Source organism: Symphalangus syndactylus, chromosome 6, assembly GCF_028878055.3.
Source record: "Symphalangus syndactylus isolate Jambi chromosome 6, NHGRI_mSymSyn1-v2.1_pri, whole genome shotgun sequence".
Classification (NCBI taxonomy): domain Eukaryota; kingdom Metazoa; phylum Chordata; class Mammalia; order Primates; family Hylobatidae; genus Symphalangus; species Symphalangus syndactylus.
The window spans coordinates 109,699,099-109,724,100 of record NC_072428.2 but is presented as its reverse complement, the minus strand read 5'-3'; the positions used below and the strand labels follow the sequence as shown (position 1 = coordinate 109,724,100).

The window sequence follows — 25,002 nt, the reverse complement described above, 5'->3', positions numbered from 1 at the left end:
TTATTAAAATTATGCAAGGATGACAAGTATATTAAGAGAAACTACACATGCTTCTGATCCCATAAAACTTGTCTAAATTGCCAGAATTAAGACTAAAGGACTGTATATAACATCAACATAGGTGGTTTATTTCTTTTCCTCCTGCCAAGCTTTTATTCACTTTATTGCTTATTCTCAGAATAGAAATAAGCTTAAAGAAAACAAGTTTAAAAACTCCCCAGATATTTATAACAATATAAGATTACTCTTAGACATGAGGAGATAGTGTGTGTGTATATGTGTGTGTGTGCGCGCGTAATGAAAATTCATTTTTCTTTTTAAGGTCAAAATCTTTATTTGTGACTTATTCTCCAGTGGATATAAAGTATTAAGATAAGCAATTGACATTCCTTTTTCCTCTAATTTTTATTTATTGTGGTAAGGATTTATCCCTTTAAAATTTTAAGTGTATAATACAATATCATTAACTATAGGCACACTATTACACAGGAGATCTCTAGAACTTATTCATCTTACATAACTGGAACTATTCCTGAACTCAGTGCGATGGAGGAAAAGCTTCTGGGAAATTCCACTGCTCTGTGTATGAGTGAATGTTTGCACTTATCTGAAAACGAGAAATGACTTTGGTATAATACGTATGCTGGTGAGAGCACTGAGATTGCTTCTTTCCTGAGTTTGAGTCTGAACATTGCAACTTACAAAATGTATGATCTTATGATTGCTTCCTACAGTCTTTAAAATAGGCGTAATAGAAACTGACTCTCAGAATTATTGTGAGAAGAGAAAAGGTAATAAATGTAAAGGTTTGGTTTTGTTTTTAAATGAGGATTACTAAACAAATGTAAGTTAATGTATTTTATCAGGATTATATCTGATGCCTTACTGATGCATAATATTTTTATGATATTACAGTAGACAATTCAAACTTGACACTAACTGATTGCTTTTTCTAGTATTATGGTAACAATGTTGTTACTTGACAGAACAAGGAAGAATGATACTCATAAGGAGATTCAGACCAATAATACTAACTTAAAAATTAATACCTGTTCGCATGAACATCCATAGATTGTATGTTAGACTGCATATAAGGGACATTTTCAATTCCAGCTCTGTAACTTATTTGCATATCACTGGACCTCAGTTTTCTTCAAATGTAAATATCCAAAGACACTAGTTTTATTCAAACTAAACAAGATAGTGACCAATGGACAATCAAGGAGGCCAATATGAGAATGCAATGTAGGCTTCAGGGACCCCTGTCTATCCCACTTCTGTCAAAATGGTTCTACTTTTATCTTCTTCAGTGTCATGAAGGATTTACTGTATAAAAATCATTCAAAAGATAAAAATGTAAGAATCTTCATGGCTTTTATCTTCTATAATAAGAAAATTCTATATAAAGCTCTGATGTGGAAAACTGAAAATCCACACAGAAGTTTCACATAGACAAGTATAGTGATAGTATTACTTTCAACCAAAAAAATATAAAATCTTAGTCTCTATGATTTACTATTGTGGTATGTTGAGTGTATATTCAGACAGATGATATCATGCTTATATCTCCTCAAGTGCTAGATTTTACATTGATGACAATGAAGCAGTTCTATTTAGAAAAAGTCTGAAATATTCTACAGGCAAAGCAGTCAAGAAAGACCTACATACATTAAAATATCAGTCAAATAAAGGGGAGCAGATAAATAACAAGACTACTAAGAAAAATATGGGAGTGTCAGGTAATATAGGTTTAAGTCAACAAGATTGGGAGTCCAGGTGCAAAGAGGATCAGTGACCTCTTTCAGAATCCCTCTAGCATGGAATCTAGTTGTAGCAGCTGTAATCTTGGAAAGGTAGAAAAAAAGGTGTTATTGGGTGGAGAAAGTAAGAGAAGTGAAATTTTTGTTGGTGAATATGCTTTCTACTTTGCATTGATAATTTTGAGCTTTCCTGAATGAGAAATACTGGTAAAATAGCAACTAATGTCTAAGGTAATTTTTTTTTTTTTTTTTTTTTTTTTAGCAGAAAGTGACTGAAAGACAGAAGCATTTGGGACACATAACAGAAGTCATTAAAAAGAGGTATGATTAATATGATGAACTTAGAATGATACTGATCTTCACAATGAAGCATAAAGTTGAAAGCAGATAAGTATTGAGCCTTAAAAACTCCTTATATTATATGGATTTAATCCAAATGTGAGTATTTTGTGGACTTAGAGGAGGCAACACGATTTTTATAGTACATAGCGAGTGTTTTACAAGTGTAAGGGGTGACTGGGGAGAAAAATAATTTAATAAAATTTAGAATTTTTAAAATGTTTCCTCTTTAATCATAAACTAAGTACCTACTTATGCCAACCTCTGGAGTAGGGGTAACATGATGAATAAAAGGTTTTACGTGCTCCCGAACAACAGAGTCTAAAGCAAGCTTGTCTAACCCACAGCCCGTGGGCTGCCTGTTGCTCGGGACAGCTTTGAATGCTGCCCAACACAAGTTAATAAACCTTCTTAAAACAGTATGAGCATTTTTTGCGATTTTTATAAGCACATCAGCTATCGTTGGCGTCAGTGCATTTTATGTGTGGCCCCAATAATTCTCCATCTTCTGAAGTGGCCCAGGGAAGCCAAAATATTAGACATCCCTGGTATAAAGGATAAGAAAAGAAGATAAATGAAATTTAATATGTTAAGCTACGCAATAAAAAATAACAAAATGCTGTATTAGCATATATGGAAAATACTTTTCCCAGTATTCATCTGACATCATTTAAAATTTTATAGGTCAGAAGACTTTAAATGTTCATATTTAAATGTAGACAAGATTTCAGCTGGCCACTCTAAAGTGAAAAATCAATTGGACATAAATAAATGCCCTACCCTGTGACTGGTTTCACAGCATGGTGTATGTCATATTGGAAAAAAGCCAACCTGAAGTTTTAAGATATCAGCATGTACTTTGGTGGAAGATGAACTGATTGCCCTGTCTAGACTAATTCCAGTATAAATTTGAAATAATTTTAGGTAGTAACATAGTAGAAATTCCTTTATTTCACTTTCTCTTTGAGTAATTAGTTGAATTTTCTTTATTGTTCTTTTTTTAAAAAAACAGAAAGCAAACTTTCTAGTAATTGGCATTTTTTAGTAACAATAAGTCTGTGTTTCTAATATAAAAATCACAGAAACAGTTTTGGGACATTAAGGTTAAGGATTTTTCAACTCTAATTTTTTAAGACATATGCCAGGATATCATTCTTCACTAGCAGAATTAGAAATCCTTGACAGAGTACACTTTACCAATTAGAAAAACTACTACATTCCATCATATAGACCTATGTTGTTTAGTCATTTTCCTAATAAAACAATGAGATTTGCAATATGATTGGGGTGAGGTATAACTCCCTTAATAATGTGTGATTATGACTGCCTTTTAATCCCAATTTGTGGCATGGTAATAAAGGGCTTATTAGGAGATCAGTAATGCTCAAAATGACATGTAGTTTGAAAGTCAGATGTGGCCACATATTCCTTGGATGTCACCAAAATTTGTATATTACATTACTTCCTCCAGCAACAGACAACATATGAGATGGTACCTGTATATTTTTCCTTACTTGGTCCCTTCAGGTTGGAGAATTGAGGTAACTTTATTTAATGTGCATCCTTAAATTGTGGCTTCTTTAGAGATCATAGTAGGTAAATTATTAGCTCGCTAGCTTCTTCATTTGTAAATGAGATAAAAAACTTCTGGAAGTAAAATCAGGACAATTTTTCTAAATGTATTTACAATCCTCTATACTATGGTTTTGTGAAATCGGAGAAACTGTAACTACTCTTAAAAAAAAAAGATCCTTTCTTTCTTTTCCATTTGTTTTTATGTAATGCTTCTGTGTTTTGGACAATATCTTTAATCCAGTTATGAAGTTCAGTCTTTTAAATACAGCTATCCCTTAGTATGCCCATGGAATTGACTCCAGAACCTCTGTGTAGACTAAATTCCATGCACAATCAAGTCCCACAGGTGGCCCTATGGAGCCACTTAAATGAAAATTTGCCCCTCTGCCTATGTGGGGTTTGCATCCCATAAATAGTATATTTTCAATCCCTTTTTGGTTAGAAAAAAATTCATGCATAATTGGACCCTTGAAGTTCAAACCTGTGTTGTCTACTTTGGTCATCTGTTCATGCAACAAAACAAAATGAAACAAGAAACAAAACATGGACATACACATTTTTTTTTTTTTCAAAATAACTGATTCACTTACCACCAAAGCTTAGAAAGAATGAAAATGGAAGTATATCTGTATACAAGTAAATGATGCACATGCTTTTAGCAAAATGCTATTATGATAACCACGATATTAAAGTATTTGTCATTATGATTATGCACATGTGGTAATAATAACTAGCATAATATGTTTGAAAAAGGTACCAAGCACACCTCTCTCAGTGGAGAGAAATCATCTTTGATTGGCTTTGTCATTTCCTGTGATTTGTATACAGTCACCACTGTATACTGGGGATTGGTTCCAGAACCCCTGTGGATACCAAAATCCATGGATAAGCAAGTCTCTTATATAAAATGATGTAGGGATAGAGGTGGAGCAAGATGGGATAATAGAAAGTTCCATCTATCATGCCCCTCACAAGAACATCAAGTTAACAAGTATCTTCACAGAAAATTAAAAAAAAAAACCCACCTTCATAAGAACCAAAAATCAGGTGAGCGCTCATAGTACCTGGTTTTAACTGCATATCACTGAAAGAGGAAATGAAGAGGTAGAAAAAGCAGTCCTGAATCTCTGAGGCCACCCCTCCCTCACCCTTGGTAGCAGCAGTGGTGTGGTGTGGAGAGTTCCCTGGATACTAGGAGAAAGATAACACAGCAATTGTGAGGTATTGAACTGAATTCTGTCCTGTCCTGTTAGAGCATATCCTGTCCTGTTACAGCAGAAGGGAAAACCAGACCAAACTCAGCTAACACCTGCCCACAGTGGGAGCACTGAATCCAGCCCTAGCCAGAGGGGAATCCCTGGTGGCGGTATTCCAAACTTGAGTGCCTGCAAACCCCACTACCGATAGTTACAGCACTCTGTGTCTCCATGTAAACTTGAAAACCAGTCTAGTCCATAAAGACTGCAACTCTTAGGTCAGTCCTTGAGCTGAACTAGGCCCAGAAACAGTGGACTGAGGGGGTGCATGACATACTGAAACACCAGCTGGGGAAGCCAAGGGAGTGCTGGCACCACCCCTTCCCTAACTCCAGTTTACATAGATCAAGGCTCCAAAAGAGACCCTTCCTTCTGCTTGAGGACAGGAGAGGGAAGAGTGGGGAGGACCTTGTCTAGCATCTTCGATACTAGCTCAGCCACAGCAGAATAGGGAACATGTCAGAACTTTGAGGCCCACACTTCAGGCCCTAGCTCCCAGATAACATTTCTAGACACACCCTGGGCCAGAAAGTCACCTATTGTCTTGAAGGAAAGGACTCAGTCCTGGCTGCATTCATCACCTGCTAGCTGAAGAGCCCTTGGGCTCTGAGTAACCAGTAGCAATACTCAAGTGCTACATTGAGAACCTTGGATAAGCTTCTGAGACATGCTGGCTTCAGATGAGACTCAGTACATTACCAGCTGTGGTAACTATGGGGCAAAACTCCTTTTGCTTGAGAGAAACAGGGAAAATTAAAGGGGACTTAGTCTTGAACCTTAGGTATCAGCATAGCCACAGGGAGATAGAGAACCAAGTGGGCTTTTGGGGTCCCCAATTCTAGGACTTGACTCTTGAATGGCAGTTCTGGACCTGTTCTGAGTTAGAGGGGAGTCCACTGCCCAGGGTGTGTCCCAGATCAGGCAGCATTCAATGGCCAGCTGACTTAAGGACCTTGGGCATTAAGGAAATGTCTGTGGTAATCGACAGTACTCTCTGTACTGCGGTGGTGGTGGCTGCAAAGTGAAATGGTGCTGGGAAAACCGGCTAGTCATATGTAGAAAGCTGAAACTGGATCCCTTCCTTACACCTTATATAAAAATTAAATCAAGATAGATTAAAGACTTAAATGTTAGACCTAAAACCATAAAAATCCTAGAAGAAAACCTAGGCAATACCATTCAGGTCATAGGCGTGGGCAAGGACTTCATGTCTAAAACACCAAAAGCATTGGCAACAAAAGCCAAAATTGATGAATGGGATCTAATTAAACTAAAGAGCTTCTGCACAGCAAAAGAAACTACCATCAGATTGAACAGGCAACCTACAGAATGGGAGAAAATTTTTGCAACCTACTCATCTGACAAAGGGCTAATATCCAGAATCTACAATGAACTCAAACAAATGTACAAGAAAAAAACAAACAACCCCATCAACAAGTGGGCGAAGGACATGAACAGACACTTCTCAAAAGAAGACATTTATGCAGCCAAAAAACACATGAAAAAATGCTCATCATCACTGGCCATCAGAGAAATGCAAATCAAAACCACAATGAGATACCATCTCACACCAGTTAGAATGGCGATCATTAAAAAGTCAGGAAACAACAGGTGCTGGAGAGGATGTGGAGAAATAGGAACAATTTTACACTGTTGGTGGGACTGTAAACTAGTTCAACCATTGTGGAAGTCAGTGTGGCAATTCCTCAGGGATCTAGAACTAGAAATACCATTTGACCCAGCCATCCCATTACTGGGTATATACCCAAAGGATTACAAATCATGCTGCTATAAAGACACATGCACGCGTATGTTTATAGTGGCACTATTCACAATAGCAAAGACTTGGAACCAACCCAAGCGTCCAACAATGACAGACTGGATTAAGAAAATGTGGCACATATACACCATGGAATACTATGCAGCCATAAAAAATGATGAGTTCATGTCCTTTGTAGGGACATGGATGAAGCTGGAAACCATCATTCTCAGCAAACTGTCACAAGGACGAAAAACCAAACACCACATGTTCTCACTCATAGGTGGGAACTGAACAATGAGAACACATGGACATAGGAAGAGGAACATCACACACCAGGGCCTGTTGTGGGGTAGGGGGAGGGGGGAAGGATAGCATTAGGAGATAATACTTAATGTTGAATGATGAGTTAATGGGTGCAGCACACCAACATGGCACATGTATACATATGTAACAAACCTGCACATTGTGCACATGTACCCTAAAACTTAAAGTATAATAAAAGAATAAAATATATCGGATACATAAAAAAAAAGAAAGAAAAGGGAAGGGAAGATTAGAAAGGTCAGCATCTTGTGATTTGAGTGCCAGCTCAGCTGGAATACAATAGAACATCAGGTAGACTTCTAAGGTTTTGGCCCTAGTCCCTGACTATCGGACAGCACCCTTTGGCCCATCCAGGGTCTAGGGACCATGCTGCTCAGAAGGGAAGGCCCAGGTCCAGCTGGCTTTGCTCCCTGATTGCAGAGCCCCAGGGCCTTGAGTGAACATAAGCAGTAGCCAGGGAGGGGTTACAGTGGGCCTTGGGCAAGACACAGAATTGTGCTGGCTTCAGGTCTGACCCAGCAAAGTATTATCAAGAGTGGCCCTGAGGGTGCTTATGTCACTCCACCTGCAGTTTTAGGTGGCTAAGAACAGAGTGAGAGACTCTGTATGTCTGGGAGAAAGAAACAGGAAAGAACCACAGTCTCTGCCTGGTAATCCAGATAATTCTCCCAGATCGTGTCTAAGACCATCAAGGTGGTCCTTCTATGAGTCTACAAGAACCACAGTTTTATTGGGCTTGGGGTGCCCCTTAAAGCAGATAGAGCTTAGATAACAACACGTAAGTCCTTTCAAATATCTGGAAACTCTACTAAAGAAGAATGACTATAAATAAGCTCAGAGAGTAAAGACTACTATAAATACCTAACACGTAAATGCCCAGACACCACAGAACATCTACTAGCATGAACACAATCCAAGAAAACATGATGTCACCAAATGAACTAAATAAGGCACAAGGAACCAATCCTGGAGAAACAGAGATATGCAGCATTTCAGACAGAATTTAAAATGGCTGTGTTCAGGAAACTTCAAGAAATTCAGGAGAACACCAAGAAAGAATTTAGAATTCTATCAGACAAATGTAATAAAGAGATTAGAAGAATTAAACAGAATCAAGCAGAAATTCTGAAGCTGAAACATTTAATAGGTATCCTGAATATTGCATCAGAGTCTTTTAATAGTGGAATTGAAATGATTAGTGAGCTTGAAAACAGACTATTTGAAAATACACAGTCAGAGGAGACAAAGAACAAAAAGTAAAAAACAATAAAGCACACCTACAGGATCTAGAAAATAGCATCAAAAGAGCAAATCTAAGAGTTACTGGCCTTAAAAAGGATGTAGAGAAAGAGATAAGGGTAGAAAGTTTATTCAAAGGGATAATAACAGAGAAGTTCTCAAGAGAAAGATGTAAATTTCCAAGTACAAGAAGTTTATAGAACACCAAGCAGATTTAACCCAAAGAAGTCGGTCACAAAGCATTTAATAATCAAACTCCCAATGGTCAAAGATAAAGAAAGGATCCTAAAAGCAGAAAGAGAAAAGAAACAAATAACAGACATTGATGCTCCAATACATCAGCAGACTTCTAAGATGGAATCTTACAGGCTAGGAGAGAGGGGTATGGCACAATTAAAGTGTGGGAGAAAAATAACTATTACTCTAGAATAGGATACTGGTGAAAATACTCTTCACACTAGAAGGATAATTAAAATACTTTTCAAGACAAAAGCTGAGGGATTTTTTTTTTTAACCAATGTCAGGTCTCCCTACAAGAAATGCTAAAGAGAATATTTCAGTCAGAAAGAAAAAGACATTAATGAGCACTAAATAATCACCTGAAGGTACAAGATTAACTGGTAATAGTTATACACAGAAAAACCCAGAATAACATTGTAACTATGGTGTGTAAATGACTCTTATCCTAAGTAAAAAGACTAAATGATGAACCAGTCAAAAATTATAACTGCAACTTTTTAAAACATAGCACAATAACATAAAAATAGAAACAAGAAAAGGTTAAAAAGCAGGAGGTTGAAATTAAAGCATAGAGTTATTATTAGTTTCCTTTTTGCTTGTTTGGTTTGTTGTTTATGCAAATAGTTAAGTTGTTATCAGGTTAATATAATGGGTTATAAGTTCATAATAACCTTCATGGTAACCTCAAACCAAAAACATGCAATGGATACATAAAATATAGAAAGCAAGAAACTAAATCATATTAACAGGGAAAATCATCATCATTAGAGGAAGACAGGATGAAAAGAAAGAAGCAACATAAGATCATAAAAGAACCAGAAAACAAATAACAAAACGGGAGGAGTAAGATCTTACTTATATATAGTAATTGAATGTAAATGGACTAAATTCTCTAATTAAAAGACATATGCTATGAATGAATGAAAAAAGAACACTCATTGATCTGTTTCCTACAGGAAACACACTTCACCTCTGAAGACACATATGGACTGGACAAAAAGGGATAGGAAAAGATTTTCCACATCAATGGAAATGAAAACAGAGCACAAGTCATGATACTTATATGACAAAATAAGCTTCAAGACAAAAACTGTAAGAAGAGACAAAGAAGGTCATTATAAAATGATAAAATGGCCAATTCAACTAGAGGATATCACAATTTTTTTTTTTTTTTTTTGAGACGGAGTCTTGCTCTGTTGCCCAGGCTGGAGTGCAGTGGCGCGATCTCGGCTCACTGCAAGCTCCGCCTCCCGGGTTCATGGAGGATATAACAATTTTAAATACATGTGCACCTAACACTGGAGCACCAGCTGTATTAAAAAAATCATTAGAGCTAAAGAGAGAGATAGGCCCCAATACAATAATAACTGAAGACTTCAAACTCCACTTTTAGCACTGGACAGATCTTCCAGAACGAAAATCAATATAGAAATATCAGACTTTATCTACAGTATAAACCAAATGGGTCAAATAGATATTTAGAGGACATTTTATCCAAGAGCTGCAGAATACACATTCTTTTCATCAGCACTTGGATCATTCTCAATGATAGACCATATGTTAGGTCACAAAACAAGTCTGAAAACATGCAAAAAAATGAAAAATATCAATCATCTTTTCTGACCCCAGTGAAATAAAACTAGAAATTAATAGCAAGAGGAATTTTGGAAAGTTTACGAGCACACAGAAACTAAACCGTATGCTCTTGAATGACCAGTGGGTAAGTCAAGAAATTAAGAAAATTGAAAAATGTATTTAAACAATTGATGATGGAAACACAACATACTGAAACCTATGGGATACAGCAAAAGCAGTACTAAGAGGGAATTTTATAGCTATAAGTTTCTACATCAAAAAAGAGGAAAAACTTCAAATGAAAAATTTAATGGTGCATCTTCAAAAACCAGAAAAGCAAGGGTAAACCAAACTCAAAGTTAGTGGAAGAAAAGAAATAATAAAGATCACAGTATAAATAAATGAAATTGAAATAAAAAATACTAAAGTAAAACAAAAAGTTGTTTTTTTGAAAAGTTAAATAAAATTGAGAAATTTTTAGCCAGACTGAGAAAACAAGAGAGAAGATACAAATAAATAAAATCAGAAATGAAAAAAGAGACATTACCACTGATATTGTAGAAATTCAAAGGATCATTAGTGCCTACTATTAGCAATTATATGCCAACAAATTGGAAAATCTAGAAAAAATAGATTTCTAACTACATAAAACTTAACTAAGTTGTAAACTGATATCAATATACATAAATCAAACCACAATGAGATAACATCTCACACCAGTCAGACAAATTTCTAGCTACATACAACCTATTAAGTTGCAAACGATATCAATATACACAAATCATAAATCACAGTGAGATACTATCTCACACCATTCAGAGTGGTTATTATTAAAGCATCAAAGAACAACAGAGGCTGGTGAGGTTGTAGAGAAACAGAACATTTTTACACTGTTGTTGGGACTGTAAATTAGTTCAATCATTGTGGAAGACAGAGTGGCAATTCCACAAACACCTAGAGGCAGAAATACCATTTGACCCAGCAATCTCATTACTGAGTATATATCCCCCAAAATATAAATCATTCTATTAAAAGATACACATATGTTCAGTGCAGCACCATTCACAATAGCAAAGACATGAATCAACCTACATGCCCAACAGTGATGAACTAGATAAAATGTGGTACACGTACACCATGGAATACTATGCAGCCGTAAAAAAGGAACAAGAACTTGTCCTTTGCTGGGGCATGTATGGAGTTGGAAGCCATTATACTCAGCAAACTAATGCAAGAACAGAAAACCAAACACCGCATCTTCTCACTTATAAGTGGGAGCTGAATGATGAGAACACATCGACACATGGCAGGGAACAACACACACTGGGGCCTGTGGGAAGTGGGTAGTGGGGGAGGGAGAGTATCTAGAAGAATAAGTAATGCATGCTGGGCTTAATACCTAGGTGATGGGATGATCTGTGCAGCAAACTACCATGGCACATGTTTACCTCTGTAACAAACCTGCATAGCCTGCCCATGTTGCCCTGAAATTCAAATAAAAGAAGAAAAAGAAAGAAAATGACCCAATAAAGCAGGGGATAAATTAGCTATTGCCACTTCAATTTTAACTGACAACAGATCCTGAACACCTTCTGCAACATAATATGTTAAAATATTCAATAAAACATTTTTAAACACACACAATATAATACAACATATCAACAAAATGAGGATAAAAGCCATATGATCATTTCAATTGATGCTGAAAAAGCCTTTAATAAAATTCAACATCCCTTTATGATAAAAATCCTCAAAAAACTGGGGATAGTTGGAACATAACTCAATATAATAAAAGACGTATATGGCAGACTCTCAGATAGTATTATACTGAATGAGGAAAAGTGAAGACCTTACCTCTAAGATCTGAAACATGACAAGGATGCCCACTGTCACCACTGATATCACCACTGATACTCAGCATAGTACTGAAAGTCCTAGCTAGAGCAGTCAGACAAAAGAAAAATTTAAAGGGCATCTAAATTGTAAAAGAAAAAGTCAATTTCGTTGTTTGTAGATGATATAATCTTATATTTGAAAATACCTAAAGCCTCCACAGGAAAACTATTAAAGCTGATAAATAAATTTAGTAAAGTTGCAAGATACAAAATCAACATACAAAAATTGGCAGCATTTCTATATGCCAAGAGTGAACAATGTGAGAAAGAATTTTGAAAAATTAATCCCATTTACAATAGCCACACAAAAAATTACATGCCTAGGAATTAACCAAAAAAGTGAAATTTCTGTAAAATGAAAACCGTAAATCACTGATAATATAAATTGATGGGGACATCAAAAAAGAAATTGAAGCAGATGCCGTGGATTGGAAGAATCACTAAAATATTAAAATGTTCACACTACTCCCCCAAAAATCTACAGATTCAATACAATCCCTTTCAAAACAGCAGAAACATTTTTCAGAGAAATAGAAAAAACAATCCAAAAATTTATATGTAATGACAAAAGACCCAGCATAGCCAAAGCTATCTTAAACAAAAGGAACAAAACTTCAGGAATCACATTTCTTGACTTCAAATTACACTACAGTGCTATAGTAACCACAAACAGCAAGTTACGGACATAAACACAGACCAGTAGACTGGAAGAGAGGACCTAGAAACAAATCCACACACCTACAGTGAAACCATTTTTGAGAAAAGTGCCAAATACTTACTTTGGGGAAAAGATAGACTCTTTAATAAAAGGTGCTGAAAAAACTGTATATCCATATACAGAAGAATAAATGAGACCATATACAAAAATAAAATTGGATTAAAGACTTAAATCTAAGACCTCAAACTATGAAACTACTAAAAGAAAACTTTTTTTGGAAAATCTCCATAACTTTGATCTGGGCAAACATTTCTTGAGCAATACCCCACAAGCACAGGCAACCAAAACAATAATGGACAAATGGAATCCCATCCAGTTAAAAAGCTTCAGTATAGCAAAAGAAACAATCAATGAGGTGAAGAGACCACCCACAGAATGGGAGAAAATATTTGGAAGCTACCCATCTGTCAAGGGTTTAATAACCAGAATACATAAGGAGCTTGAACAACTCCATAGGAAAAAGCCTATTAATCTGATCAAAAAATGGGCCAAATATTTGAATAGGCATTGCTTGAAGACATACAATAGCAAACAGGCATATAAAAAGGTGTTTGACATTATTGATCATCAGATAAATGAAAATTAAAACAATAATGAGATATCATCTCACCCCAGTTAAAAATAGCTTACATCCAAAATCCAGTTTCCTTTATCTACATTGTGTTATCTATTAGTAAATAAACATTACTGTGGAAAGATACATGTAAGGCAGGAAGACATACAGGAAAGACTTAAAAAGAAAGCTATCGCTAAATGACGAATTAATGGGTGCAGGAAATCAACATGGCACATGGATACATATGTAACAAACCTGCACATTGTGCACATGTACCCTAAAACCCTAAAGTATAATAAAAAAAAATAAATAAATAAATAAAAAAAAAAAAAAAAAAAAAGAAAAAAAAAAAAAAAAAAAAAAAAAAAAGAAAGCTATCAGATAGTGAGAGTGAAGGAGAGGTAGAAAGGTAGTCCGCAAAGCATGTCATAATATAGGTTTAGCTTGAAGAAAGCTAATGATCAGGAAATACTTAAAAAATTAGAATGCTGAAAAAGAGTGTAGAGGAAAAGACTACTGGTGACATTATGAAACTCATTTGTTTCTTCCTTAAATTCTCATGTTTTAAGCATATACCATATCCAAAGAGAAAGAAGGGTTCTAGATAATTTTGATGTTTAACCAAATTGATCAATAGCATACATCTAGTAAAAAGCAGAGCCAGGATTTAAACCAAGATAAGCACTCTTTCTTCTCCATCTCACTACTTCCCTCATGGGGCTATTATTTGTTCTGGACAAAAAGGATTTAAAAATGGCTGACTGTAAATCTGATTGGAGAGTATATATAGGCCAAAATGGACCACCATTATTGAATTTGCAAATTATTTCTTCCTTTAAAGCATTTAGGCACTGTTAGAATTAAAATAATACTGGGAAGTTGGAATAACATACCAAGCCATTATCTTCTTATCACATGTAATTTTTCATTGTGTTTACTCTTTTAAGAAAATGGATCACAACATATACAATTTTTGATCCCGTAAATGATTAGAATCAATGTACTTTTTAAGAATATGCTATGGCTTGAATGCCCCCTCCAAAAACCATGTGCAAATGTAATCTCCATTGTGGCAGTATTAAGAAGTGATTAAGCCATGAGGGAATCCACCTTCATGAGTGGATTAATGACATTATTGCAGAAATAAATTTCTGATAAAAGTGAGCTCACCCTCCTCTACCCTCTTGCTCTCAGATGGACTTTTTTGCTATTTCACTTTCTGCCATGGAATGACATAGCTACAAGGACTTCATTAGATAGCTCCAAGACCTTGGACTTCCTGGCTTCAAGGACTCTAATGAATATTTTTTTCTTTATAACTTACCCAGTCATGGTATTGTGTTATATCAACACAAGGTAGACTTAGATTGCAACTTTAAGAAAATGTCTCGATGAGTTCCCCAGAAGTTTAAGCAACATTCGTAATATACTAATTTTTTAAGTGAAAGTTAACAGTATGCTACTGAACCTAAAATGAGAAATGTACATGGATTAGACTGACAGAACAATAATCTCATATGTATTGAAATTTTGCTTGTAAGTGGTTCAAATAACAAAAATACACCATACACACACATAGATGTTCATGTGCACACATACACTTACATAAATGCAAATACAAACATAAATTTCCTTATATTTAAAATATTTAAGAATCCATAACTTATTTTTCTAAATCCCACCATATCTCATGTGCAAAATAGGTTCTACGCTGTTTTTCTTCTCTCATATTTTCTGCTTGGCCTATGTTGTGGAAGTTAGTGGATCCCTTTGCTAACCTTCTGTAATTCTTGTACAAACTTCTAAGATAACATTTATTACCTTTTAGCAATTATTTAGTCATGGTGCTCTCTCTCCCATTAGACCTTTAAATTCAAGAGGGCAAATAAAATTACTTATTTGGAATTGTATTCCTTGCTCATAGTTCATTTCAGAGCACATATCAGAAAAAATATTTTTTATGTATAAATGAAAACGATAAATAATGGTGTAATTGATGGACTATAAAGACATTTTTATGTCACTTTAGATTGTAGACTGTAAGAACAATATTGGTATATATTGTATTTAAAAACTTGATCATATACTTGTTCAGCAATAAAGCACTCAATTCCTTTTTAAAAAATATCTTGCCATAGTTTTTGGCTTGACATTGACTAACGTGGGATATAGCCAGAGGCCTGAAGAGAAAATCTATGTCTTTGATAGCTACTGGTGATCCTGTATTTCCTCTAAAAAGTAGACCTTATGGTCTTAAACTAAATCCCAATGAAAATAAATTTAACCCAAACCCAAAAAGCACTTAGATCACAGGGAGTGATTTAGTGTTATATCATTTATTTGATTTTAGAAAAATACTCATAACACCTAGACCCACTATAGTATTATTGAAATATAGTTAAGGAATTTTTAGAGAGGGAACATTGTTATAATCAATAGTCAGAAGTATGCTGTACTTAGATTATAATAGGCATTGAGCCATGTGTAACAAGCCTAGAAGATGAAATAGAGGTAGATTTGGCAGACTCTTCTGAAGGACCACATTCCGATGAGCTGCTGTAGTCAAAATGGCCAACAAAATGGTGGGATTTGTTACAAGGAGCATTATGAACAAAACAACTTGCATATTAGTCTCATAAACCCATGTATCCAGTCTACCAGAATACTGTGTGCAGTGATGTTTTGGTTGATGTATATCAAAAAAATAGAAACATTCCAGAGAAAAAGTAATACGAGAAAAAGACTTTTGTTTGTAAGAAGGATAGACCCAAGAACGGTTTATTTAATTGTAGGAGAAATAACCCCTTTTACTGTATCATTATAAACTGGTGTAAACAATTGTTTGCTAAAACATATCTAGGAGTTCTACAGCAAAGTATCAATTTTATCTCAACTAAACCTAATTTGCATCATAAAAAGTTATTGTATTACTTCATTTTTGGTTCTATAGAGGGTGTTTTATGGGGCAGAGGGGAGTTTATTTCACCTAAAAATTGTGATGAAAATGAAAAATATATCTTCTGAGAAACTTCTTATTCATGGCTGCAAATAACAATATAGTTCTGAGTAATTGAAGGGTTTCTAAAGGTGGCAAAATATTGGAATAAATATTATTAGCAGCAAAGATAAATCTAATATGTTTTTAATTAGCTGGGCTATACATTTCAAAGTTGTTGTTGTTGTTATTGTTGTTGTCCTGGGCTATACATTTCAAAGTTGTTGTTGTTGTTGTTGTTGTTGTTGTTGTCCTGGGCTATACATTTCAAAGTTGTTGTTGTTGTTGTTGTTTTGCTTTTTAAAAAATAAACCAGTACCATGCAGTTTTGGTTACCATAACCATAGCCTTATAGTATAGTTTGAAGTCAGGTTATATGATGCTTTCAGCTTTGTTCTTTGCACTTAGGATTGCTTGGGCTAGTCCCAAGCTCTTTTTTGGTTCTATGTGAATACATTTTTCTAATTCCATGAAAAATGTTGTTGGTAGCTTGCTAGGGATAGCGCTGGATCTATAGATTATTTTGGGAAGTATGGCCATTTTTTTTCATTTTTACCTATTTAAATTTATTCCAATTTTAGGAAGTTTTGAGAAAGCTTCAGTAATACAGTTTTTATTATAGGAAAAAATATGTAACATAAAATGTATCACCTTAACCATTTCTAAGTGTATAGTTCAGTAGTGTTAAATATATACATATATGTATTTATAAATATATTTAATTTTTAAATTTTGTGGATATATAGTAGGTATATGTATTCATGGGGTACAAAACATATTTTGATACAGGCATGCAGTGAATCATGGTCACATCAGGTTACATTGGATATGCACCTCCTCAAGCATTTTACCCTTTGTGTTACAAAGAATTCAGTTGTACTCTTTTAGTTATTTTAAAATGCACAATTGCATTACTGTTGACTATAGTCACCCTGTTGTGCTAACAGGTCCTAGATCTTATTCATTTGTTCTATTTTATGTTCCCATTAACCATTCCCATGTCCCCTGCACCATCCCTCACTACCCTTTTCAGCCTCTGGTAACCATTATTCTAGTCTTTATCTTGATAAGTTCAGTTGTGTTGATTTTTAGATCCCGCAAATAAATGAAAACATCCAAAGTTTGTCCCTGTTCCTGGATTATTTTACATAACATAATCAACTCCAGTTTCATCCATGCTGTTACAAATGACAGGATCTTACTCCTTTTGACGTGCTGCTGGATTCAGTTTGTAGGTATTCTACTGACAGAGACATAGACGAATGGGACAGGATAGAGAACCCAGAAATAATGTTGCAACCTTACAGCCATCTGATCTTCAACAAAGTCAACGAAAAGAGACAATGAGGAAAGGGCTCCCTATTCAATAAATGACACTGGGAAAACTGGCTAGTCATACTCAGAAGAATAAAACTGGACCCCTCCCTTTCATCATAGACCAAAATTAACTCAAGATGGATTAAATATTTAAATGTAAGAACTCAAAACTATAAGAATCCTTGAAGAAAACCTAGGAAACAATATTCGGGACACCAGCCTTGGGAAATAATTTATGACTAAATTCTCAAAAATTAGTTGCAACAAAAACAAAAATTGACAAGTGGAAATAAGTAAACTAACAAATCTGTGCAGCAAAAGTAACTATCAACAGAAGAAACAGACAACCTGCAGAATGGAAGAAAATATTCACAAACTAAGCATTTGAAAAACGTCTGATATTCAGAATCTATAACAAACTTAAACAAATCAGCAAGCAAAAAACAACCCCACTAAAAAATGGGCAAAAGACATGAAAAGACAATTCTCAAAAGAAGACATAGAAGCGGCCAGTGGACATTGAAAAATGCTCGACATTACTCATCATCAGAGAAATGCAAATCAAAACTACAATGAGATACCATCTCAGACCATCAGAATGGCTATTATTAAAAAGTCAAAATACAGCCGATGCTGGGGAGGCTGTAGAGATAAGGGAATGCTTATACATTGTTGGTGAAAATGTAAATTAGTTCAGCCGCTGTGGAAAGCAGTTTGGCAATTTCTCAAAGAACCTAAAACAGAACTACCACTTGGTCCAACAATCTAATTACTGAATATACATCCAAAAGAAATTAAATTATTCAATCAAAAAGATACATGAACAGGTATGTTGATAGGATCACTGTTCACAATAGCAAATACATGGAATCAACAACCTAGGTGCCCATCAATGCTAGATTGGGAAAAGAAAATGTAGTACATATACATCATGGAATACTATGTAGCTACAAAAAGAACAACATCATGTCTTTTGCAGCAACATAAATGTACCTGGATGTCATTATCCTAAGTGAACTAACACAGGAACAGAAAACCAAATACCATATGTTTTCACTTATAAGTGGGAGCAAAACACTGGGTACTCATGGACATAAAGAGGGCAACAATAGACACTGTGGACTGATAGAGAGGGAAGGAATGGAGGGGGACAAAGATTGTAAGACTCTCGATTACTATGCTCAGTATCTGAGAGATGGCAACAGTTGTACCCCATACTTCAACATCCTGCGATATACCCAGTTAACAAACCTATACTTGCATTCCCTGAATCTAAAGGAAAAGTTGAAATTATAAAATATAATAAAAATAAAATAAAAATAAAAGATAAAAAGAGTTACAAGTGTCACATGTGATAGAAATCCTTGTTCCCTAGAAATATTTAGTAAATAAACTTTAGGCCATAACTCTGTATACAAGAGCTGCTTGATATAGTCATTTTTGTCATTAACTACACAAACAGTCTTGCCTCAATATCTATATGTACTTTAATTCTTACTCATTTTGTGTCACTATTCCCATGCAGTAGAATACAGCATGCAATTTGAGAAACTGCCCTAAAAATTGTACAGTATAAGAATTTTTTATATGAATGGTTATAATAAAAAGTTGGAAGTGCATCATAAGTGTAGTACAAAATTGTAAAGTACTGGTTTTGATAAAAGAACTTAATGGGCTCTCTCTTTACTCAGGAGTATGCTTTATGCAACTTGATTTTATTTGATTTCTATCTGGTAGTATGGAGAGAATTTGAGTATGAGTTGGAACAGGAGTGGGTATATTTGAGAAGCTGGATGTATAAAGTAGAAAAAAATACATGGACAAATTCTCAAGGAATAGGTTTTGTGTGTACAATAACTAGTTGATAGTTAATTTGGGAAGATACAAAAATATGCCTAAATTGTGATAAGGTTTAGTAAAGGAATTCTAAATAAACAATATTAAAGTGGAGATGAATACATTTTGTAATCTATGTAATCTCATGCATCATTTAATTAAAAAAAGATAGCATTTCAGGTTTGGACAATATGTTATATCTTGCATGTCATTTTGCATAAGATGTACTGGTTCCATAGCTTCAATTACATTAAAGGTAAAGCTGTGGAACCAGTACATCTTATGCAAAATGACATGCAAGATATGACATATTGTCCAAACCTGAAATGCTATCTTCTTAAAAATGTTTATTTCAAGAGATGAAAATTATGGTTTTCATGTTTTGTACTGTAGAATGAGAAGGAAACACTTTTGAAAAATTTTAAATGCACATTTAAGTATGAGCCTTTTTCCCCCCAGAGAACTGACATACCTTAGTACTTCTGAAATATTTGAGACTGAGACCTCATTTAATTTCTGGGTCCATAATATGCAATTTATATGTATAATACTTAGGGTATATGAGAACCTATATGCATATGTGAATCAAAATTATTTCAGGACAAAATTATAACAAGGACAATACATTCCAGTAAACTCACAAGTAAAATATAGGTATAAAATGGATGATACAGAACCTTTAACCTTGTTGCCTATTTGAGTAATGACCATTCACTTTTTCAAAAAATTGGTATTTTTGACATTTATATTTCCATTTACAATTTTTTAAAAACAATTTTAGTAGTAGTTTTATAAGTCTGCCATATCAATTAAAACACTTGATACCAATATTTTAATAACTTAATTATAAAGAAGGTATATACATATATTAATGCAATTATATATAATCATTAATTTAAAAAATCAACAATGAAGAAACTGCAAATTATGCTTGCTTTCAATGAAAATATTCAGATAACCTAGGAATAGCCTGTACATAACAGATGTTAATACATTTTGCAAAGCAGTACTGTTTCAATTAAAAATACAAATTCTTTGCCAGAGATTTAAATTCTATGTCAAAATTCATTACAGTTATTTTTTATTCAAATTTTTTATGCTTTATTTGTTTGCTGGCTTGTTTGGAACCTGCTATAAAGGAAACCCTTCTCTTGTGTTAAGCCTCCTGTAAGCAGTAGTCAATTTCTCAGTGAAGACTAGCTCTGACCACAGATAAAGATTAACGTTCTTTGTTTCCATGTGGTGGCTGGCCTGTTGGTGGAAGGTATGTAGTCATTAATGATTTAGCACTTCTATTAAAATATGTTTATTTAGAACTTGATGTCTCATACATGGCTACAAAGTTGATTGAGACTGTAAAGTCCAACATGCTTATAATGGGATTTAATCAGTTATAAAATTATTAAAAATACAAATAAATTATGAATAATCCTGAAGTCAAACCTAGCTTAGAATGTTTCATAAATAGCTTAATAAATGGCATAAATTGAAAGTTTGTTGTCACAATAACATTTAATGAGGATTCCATACCTTTGTATTAATCAGGATTCCACCAGAAAAAAAATAACTATTAGGATATTGCATCGATAAATAGACAGGCAGACAGATAGATGTGTTATACACATCGGCTTATACTGTTGTGGGGACTGACGAGGCATGTTTGCAATCCACAGGGCAGGCTGCCAGGAAGGACAGGCTCTCAGGAAGGGCAGGCTGGAAACTATGGCAGGAGCTGACGGTATACTTTACAGGCAGAATATTTTCTTCCTTCACATAACCTCAGTTCTGCTCTGAAGGTTTTTCAACTGATTGGATCAAGTCCACCCAGATTATCAAGGATATTCTGTGTTACTTAAAGTCAACAGATTGTAGCTGTTAATCATACTTACACAATAACTTCAAATAACACCCAGATTAGTATTTGGTGGAATATCTGGGGATGATATCTTGCCAAATTGACACAAAATACTGACCAGTACACCCACAAATATTAAGAAGAAGGCAAAGATATCCTGTGGCATTACCCTTTTTCAACATTGTACTGGAAGTCCTAGCTAGTGCAAATAAGGCAAGAAAAAATAAAAGTTATACATATTGGATAAAATATTTACAATTAATATGTCTAATAAACAATTTTGTCTAGAAGATTTAGTAAAACCCCTAAAACTTAATAAGAAAATGAAAACCCCAATTAAAATTAGGCAAGAAGTATGAACAAACCACTCACCAAAATTATACAGATGACATATAAACATAGGAAAGATGGCCATGTCATCATTTATCATTAGAGGAATGCAAGTTAAAATCACAATTTGATATCTCTATCCACTTATTGGAATGGCTGTAGAAAATCACAGGATGATGCTCATTGCTGGAGTCGATGCAGAATAAGAGAAATCCACATTTATTGATGGTGGGAATGCAAAAATGGTAGAGCCACTTTGAAAGAGAGTTTGTCAATTTCTTATATATTCAGAAATAATCCTACCACAATGCTTGGTATTCCTGTTCCTATGTACTTATCAAACATACTGAACAAATTCTGCCTACACAAAAATAGGTATGTAAACACTTTTAGAAGCCAAACCTGGAGTCAATGTGTAAACTACGGTACAAATATACAATGGAATAATATTCAGTAATAAAAAGTTGGCTATTTATTCATGGAGGAATATGAATGCGTCTTAGATTAATAGTGCTAAGTGGAAGAAACCAGAGAAATGCTGCACACTGTATGATTTCATTTATATGGCATTATGTGAAAGGCAAGCTATAGATGTGTAAAATAGATCTGTGATTGCCAGGGATTTGTGAAGGTGCAAATTTTGAGAAGGGGGTTTTATTAGAATGGAAGAACTAATTTTTGTGTTACTGGAGTGGTAAATATATAACTCTATGCATTTTCAGCATCTGTAGAAATTTTCAGCACAAAATGTGAACATTAATGTGTGCAATTAAAAAATAAAAGTCAAAGTAGATGTCAGAGGATCCTGACATAGAAGGTAGACTATAACAAGAGAACCTAACTATTAGAAGTGTATAATATAACCTAATTAAAGAAGTGTAGAAAAATGGTGTAAAGTCACCCAAGTGATATGGTTTGGCTCTGTGTCCCCACCCAAATCTCATCTCAAATTATAATCCCTACGTTTTGAGGGGGGGACCTATAATCCCCATGTGTTGAGGGAGGGAGGTGATTGGATCTGGAGGCAGTTTCCCCCATGCAGCTCTCGTGATATTGACTGAGTTCTCATGAGATTTGATGATTTTACAAGTTTTTGGAAGTTTTTCCTTCACTCTTCCCTCTCTCTTGCCTGCAGCCATGTAATATGTGCCTGCTTCCCCTTCTGCCATGATTGTAAGTTTCCTGATGCCCTCCCAGCCATGCAGAACTGTAAGTCAATTAAGCATCCTTTGTTTATAAATTACGCGGTCTTGGGTAGTATCTTTATAGCAGTGTGAAAACAGACTAATACACCAAGTAACTTTGCAAAATGATGTTTGACTGGCAAGTGTAAGACAAAAGACAGGAAATTACGTATCAGTGCTGTACTTTAGTTGATAAAGTTTGTTTCTCAAAATAAAACACAAAGAATTTTATAAAGGATCTCATTATTGACTCACAGCTACACTATCTCTAACCTTACCTTCTTCTATTTTATCCATGCATTCCATACTATCCCCGTTGGCATTCCAAATTCACCATGTTTCCAAATCATGGGATCATCTCCTGCGATAACTCCAGGTTCTAATTCTGTCATAATATTTTGGGTCTTTGACTTCATCTTTCTGGTATTTTGTAGTTCCCCTGGATTATGTGACTTTTGATTTCTCTCTGTTCTTTCAAAAGTGGATAGAGCCTCCAACAACTTAAACTGTGCCTTATTTATGATAAATGTGCAACTACAGTTTCTTTATTTATAATTCAATTAGTTTCTTATTATTGGTGTTTCCTGCCCTCTGGCCAATTTTATGTTTTTAAATCTTAATTTATCTGGAGCATGCTTCAACCTCAAACTCTCATGTTTAGCATTTTCATTGATATTACACAGTAAGTAGTAGGTTTTATTGATATATTTAAATTTTCATTTGAATATTTAAAGTTGGTTTTCAGATATGTGCAATTTAAATATTGTAGGGTATTTATTGTGTATTCTACTTAGGTATCAAAACACCCATTAACATATTTTACTTCTTTATCTCTCATTAACAGTAATATATTTTCCAATATTTTATTTTAAAATGCATAGTAACTTAGAAGTACTTTGGCAATGAAACTTAAGAATACAAGTTCTTTTTCTCCTCAGAAAGTTTTACTTAGTCAGTATTTGACTACATAACGTGTTAAAGATAATAAGCCTATCTAAGTCTCAGCAGATCAGATTTACTTTCCAATTCCCTTCCCTACATGTGAATAAACTCAGTACAAATTCTGGATTTTGTCAAGCCTTGAGGCGGAATCAGAATTTACTAATAGAAACTGAAATAGAAAGGTTCCTTGTAACAAATGCCAGAAGAACTAATTCTTTTCCTCTACATTAAATAAAAATAAAATCACTCTGCTAATGGGATACTTGAAGTTGTTATATCAGAAAATAAAATTGTGAATTCTCCTTAATAAAACTTGGGACAATAAAAGATGAAACAAAAAAAGAAAGAAAACTTCTTGAGTCATAAATTGTCTCAAAAATATGCCATACACACCAATTCTGTTTTCCATATCCACAACACTAAGTGCTCCCTTTTATTTCAAGCTAAGCATTAAATTTTTCATTCTGTCAGACAACGTTGTTTCTGTCAACTGTACCTAAAAAAGGACTATTCAGAGCAGAAGGAAAACAACCAAATATACAAATGTAATTTGTATGATAAAAGCTGTAAGAAAGCGAAGACTTATTCAGAAAATCGTCTCTGAAATGTATCTGAATGAATATAAATAATGATTTTCCGATTAAACTTAGTATGTGTGTCATGTGGAGGGCATAGTATGGGTACTGTATTACTTGAGCTTAATGTTTCTAGTGTCTGTTTTCTATTACAACTGATCATTGTACATGTACTATATTTTAACTATGAAAATAAAAATATAAACCAAAAAATAAAGAGAATATAACTATTTCTCTTCTGCATAGTATGAGGTACCCACACATATTAGGCTCTTAAGTGACACATAGTTTTGTGTGTTTTTTTAAAAAAGAGGAAGAAAACACCAAGTCTCACTCCATCACCCAGGCTGGCGTGCAGTGGGCAATCTTGGCTGAATGCTACCTCTGCCTCCCAGATTCAACAGATTCTCATGCGTCAGCTTCCCTAGTAGTTGGGATTACAGGCACTTGCCACCACGCCCATTTTGTGGGTTTTAAAAGAGGCCAACAGATGACCTCTCTACCTGCTACTGCGACTTAATTCATTGCTGTGTCACCACTGCAAAGTGCCTAAAAAGCCACCAACCCTAGGATGAGACATTGAATTTAGTTATCATCTTTCTCCAAAGACCATCTAAATAAATTCTATCACATATTTCATCACTATTTGTTGTCTTTTACTTTTAATAAACTATTTTAGAACAATTTTAGATTTGCAGAAAACTGTGAGGATATCATAATACAGAGTTT

At 34.5% G+C, this 25,002-nt stretch overlaps 1 long non-coding RNA gene across 1 annotated transcript in view; it reads left to right on the top strand.

The window, feature by feature from the left end:
• Positions 1–24,797, top strand: part of LOC129484934 (uncharacterized) — a 154,057-nt gene extending 129,260 nt beyond the window's left edge. The window contains exons 2-4 of the long non-coding RNA XR_008658570.2: positions 2,023–2,081; positions 22,708–22,781; positions 24,585–24,797. This is a non-coding gene — a long non-coding RNA (uncharacterized lncRNA). The remainder of the gene's footprint in view (positions 1–2,022; positions 2,082–22,707; positions 22,782–24,584) is intronic.
• The last annotated feature ends 205 nt before the right edge of the window (positions 24,798–25,002 follow it).